Genomic DNA, 5,000 nt, shown 5'->3' with positions numbered 1-5,000 from the left:
GTCGACGAATGGAATAAACTTAGTAAGCATGTAGTAAGCACTGAAACTATCAGTTGTTTTAAGAAACGATTAGACAACTTTATGGATGGGGATGACAGGTGGTGATGGATACGGAGCTGCCTAGTGTAGGCCTTATGGTCTCTTGCAGTCTCCTTCACTCTTATGTTCTTATGTCCTTTACTTGATTGTTGTATTCCAACTCGTTAAGCCCACTTTAAACCCAGAAAGGGATTAACTACGGCTGATGTAGTCATCTTGGCTACCATGTAATACGAGAGCCTACTTGTGTATATACATGTACAGTTTCGAACATGAAGTTTGAGCCACACGGAAACCGCAGCGGTACCTTATAATCACTGCGCGTTTGTGTGTGACCACCTCCATTGACTTGCATTGTGATTGAACCGTCGCGGTTTAAACCACTGTTGTGGACAGGGCACACACACACACATACGCATATATATATATATATTATATATATATATATATATATATATATATATGTATGTATAACTCCAACATTCGAAACTCCTCCAGGCTTTGTACTCTTTTTATTTATTCGTGTATTTTTTTCAAACCCTGTTTTCGTGCTACATTTGTTTTAAAACCAAAATGTTAGACTGTCTCACCAACAAATGCTAAGCTGTTTCATGCATGCAGGGACTTGAGTGGAACCCCTATGGACCAGTGTCATTCAGCGTTCTTTTACGATTGAAGATTTTTTTTTTTTTTTTTTTTTTTTAATACTCGAATTCTTCGTTGTGCGATTTTGTCCCCAACAACAGAAACGCTGGTTACATAAGAGTCTTGTCCTTACACTCAGACACTATCTCGAACTCCAACCCCCCGGGGAAGAATACTAATCTTTTTTGACTTCTTCCTTTCCGCAACCTTCTTCTTCTTCTTCTTCAGCACCTGGACGACCCCAACTCTTCGGCGCGATCTTGTTTCCAAAAATAGAAATTCTGGTTATCAGCGGAGGAATACAATGTGTTCTCCAACACCGGCTCTTGGACCCACCTCCTCCTCGAAGGCTTACCCTTCAGGCTAAGTCTTCGGCTTTCCTTGTATTCTGAGGTCAACCTTCAGACGTCATACTTGACCTTTCGCTTCCTTCTAAAGGAGGACTTTCCTTTGCACAGTAGCGTCTCCATCCAGGCTCACTCTTTCCTTTTTTTTATTTTTGTTTTTTTATTTTTCTTACTTTCTCTTCTCAAAATTTTATTCTTTGAGGACCAGAAGAGTTAAGGATTTTTTTTTTTTTTTTTTTTTTTTTTTTTTAAACTCCCGAGGCTCAAAAAAACTAACCTTAACATTGTCATATGTTGGTCTGTACAAAAATAGGATTTTTTTTTTCTCTTGAGGCTCAAAAAATTAACCTTAACATTGTCACATGTTGGTCTGTACAAAAATAGTTACATAAATAAATAGACAAATAAAAAACGGACCAAGAGTAAGGGCCTGCATGTATTGCCTCTACCAGACGGACGTTAAAAAGAATCATCTCCCCACCTCTCCATACCCCATCACCACGCTCAACTCTACCTGGAGGTGCAACCTTGAGGGGCTGGCACCCGGTCTACGAACCAACACCAAGATATCTTATCAACTTTGAATATCTTTCCTCCACCTTTTCTTATAAGGAGAAGTGACATCTTCGTTTTCCTCCACTCAGTCGCTGTTATAAACCAAACAACACAACACAACATGGACAACAATGTAGAACTGATTCCTGTAGAGATTTATGGGAGGTCCTTAGGACCGTTGCCGACTACATTAGGGCCGCGGGTTTCCAGTCAGTGAGGCTCTGGCTATGATTTATTGACTTGTAACCACTTTGCTCTGTTGTTGTCGGTCTCTGGGTTCGATCCTGGGCTACGGACATTGCGTGTTGATTCAAGTACTTGGAGAACCATAATCCTTAAACTACTTTACACACACACACACACACACACACACACACACACACACACACACACACACACACACACACACACAGTTGGTAGAGTTCCTGGTCGCCACTACGGCGGTCCGGGTTCGAATCCCGCCCAGGGCTGAAATAATTTCAGTATTACTGCGTTGCGAGTCGTTACTTCAACTCTCGTTGGCGGGGAGTTGGGTGCGTGTGTGTGCGTGTAAGGTCACAGTGTTACACATAGATCGGTCATATATGAGCTCTGTGTTCTCTTCCGGGAGGGAAATAGCTGTCGATCACGAGTCCAACACGTGATCCAAGACCATGGTAAATCACACACACACACACACACACACACACACACACACACACACACACACACACACACACACACACACACACATATATATATATATATAATCATGTGAGTAAAAACTGGTAAATCAACAGAGTAGTTAATGAATGGAATAAACTTAGTAACCATGTTATGAACACTGAAACTATTGTTTGTGTTAAGAAAATGTGAGATAACTTTATGGATAGGGATAAAGGTTAGTAATGGACATGGAACTACCTAGTGTAGGCCTTATGGTCTCTTTCAATAGCCTTTATTCATATGTTCTTATAAAAAAAAAATCCTGTTGCAAAGACATCTCACAGACCAATTTAGCTCCACACTTGCTGGACTCTGTTCCAGAGGCTGGCCTCGATGGGGACGCTCTGACTGAACCAAACCTTCCTGGACTTTATCTGTGTTTCGTTCGAAATCCATGTGTTACTTTCTGTGCTGTGTTTACGTGTGTTCCTTCTTTAAGGATTGGCTTGATACATCGTCTGTCAAAGACCCCTGTTTGACCCGGACTAGGCTCGCTTTCTCTCTCTCTCTCTCTCTCTCTCTCTCTCTCTCTCTCTCTCTCTCTCTCTCTCTCTCTCTCTCTCTCTCTCTCTCTCTCTCTCTCTCTCTCTCTCTCTCTCGTTCTGTCTCACTGTCTCTCTGTTCTCTCCCTTTGTTTCTCTCTCTCGTTCTCTCTGCGTGTGTGTGTGTGTGTGTGTGTGTGTGTGTATGTTTATCTAGTTGTATCTTACGGGAAGGGGGGCTACGTTCGTGGTGTCCCGTCTTTGTATCTAACAATGTTTAATTTGCTCTTAAATTCGTGTTCCATATATCCACGTCTCTGTATGGAAAGCTGTTCTTTTTCAGGTCTCTTCTATAAATGTCCTTTTTGAGTTTCCTTTCATATCCCCTTGTATTTCTCTAATCACAATTTAGTAAGTCTTCTCTATCAAGGACTTCCATGCCTCTCATGATTCTATAGATGAGCAAGAGGTCACCTCTTTCCCTTCTTTGTTCCAGTGTCGGTAATCCCAGTTTTGGCAATCTCTCCTCGTATGACAGTTTTGAAAGTGTTGGAGCCATCTTCGTAGTTGCTTTTTGGATTTTTTTCATTTTTCCTTATATTCTTTTTAGTATTGGGTGACCATAGTGTCTCTGTGAACTCCAGTCTTGGTCTTAGCAGTGTGAGTAGTATTTTCTTCACCATTTCTTTGTCCAATTATGTAAAAATCACGTTTATTGATCTTAGTAAGTTGTAGGTTTCCCCGACAGTTTTGTTTATGTATATCAGGGGACATGTCCTTTGTGATGATTACTCCCAAGTCTTTTTCAGCTTCCATTTTCTTTACTTCATTTGTACCGATTTTATATTGTCCTGATATTCTTGTGTGTGTGTGTGTGTGTGTGTGTGTGTGTGTGTGTGTGTGTGTGTGTGTGTGTGCTGTGTGTGTGTTTGTGTTTGTGTGTGTGTGTCATTCTGTTCTCTCTCTCTCTCTCTCTCTCTCACTCACTCACTCACTCGCTCTTCCTTTCTCCCTCTTTCTCTCTTCCTTTCCTCATCCCCTCTATTTTCTTCCTCTCCTTTTCTATTGTTTTTAAATCATATTTTTGGCTCGTTTTAAGGAAATTGTGACCCGTTTCCTGATACCAATTTCTTAATTGTCTAAGAAGACCCACATAACCACAGTTTCCTTTGACTTAATGAAATTAGCTTCCCAAGACGAAGACCAGTTGCTCGCCTAATACGTAAGATGTGGCAACAATGTTGATGTAATCAATGGACGGGGAATGCAAAGGTTGCTGAAAAGTAGCAATGTCACTGGTTCATTTCACATTTACACGCAAACTCTTCCGTGCGCTGTTGCCACGTCCTCCGTAACAAGTGGTCCATGTAGATGACTTGCCAAACAAGCGAATGGACATTGAAATAGCCGGTACACATTAGCAGAGAAAAAATCTACAGTTGGAACTACAGAGAATATATATACAGTATATATATATATATATATATATATATATATATATATATATATATATATATATATATATATATATATGTATATAATTATGCAAAGTAGACCACTTGGAAAAAAGAAACTAACGAAACAGAGCGCTTTCGTATATTACATCTTCGTTAGTTGATTTTTTCTAAGTGGTCTACTTTGCACAAGTGAACACACGTACCCATGTTCTTATTAACATATATATATATATAATATATATATATATATATATATATATATATATATATATATACTGTATAACCTAAGAAACCGTTCTGGAATAAGCTACACCAAATATTCCTATTATATTTATGTTTGAATAAGACAACGTACCCAGTCAGGAGTAACGATGATTTTTTGTGACAACTATACAATGCGTGTGTGTGTGTGTGTGTGTGTGTTTATCTAGTTGTATCTTACGGAAAGGGGAGCTACGCTCGTAGGGTCCCGCCTCAGTATCTCCCAGTGTCTAGTTTGCTCTTAAATTAGTGTATGGGTTTTGTACAAACTATTGTTTCGTCCATTTTGTTCCAGACATCCACCACTCTGTGTGGAAACCTGTTCCTTTTCAGTTCTCTTCTATAACCGAGTATAGGGATACTCGTTTAATCAATCATTCGAAATAAATGTGTACTTAAGGCTTGGCTCTTAAACGTGAAAGATTCCCGAGTTGATATTGAGAAGTTGCAGAAATAGTTCCAAGAAGTTTCTTTAAGACAGTTGAGCATCTTATCCTCATGATTTGCAG

This window comes from Oratosquilla oratoria, chromosome 44 (assembly GCF_046742065.1).
Source record: "Oratosquilla oratoria isolate Oo_2021 chromosome 44, ASM4674206v1, whole genome shotgun sequence".
NCBI lineage: Eukaryota > Metazoa > Arthropoda > Malacostraca > Stomatopoda > Squillidae > Oratosquilla > Oratosquilla oratoria.
Note: the sequence above shows the minus strand (reverse complement) of the source record.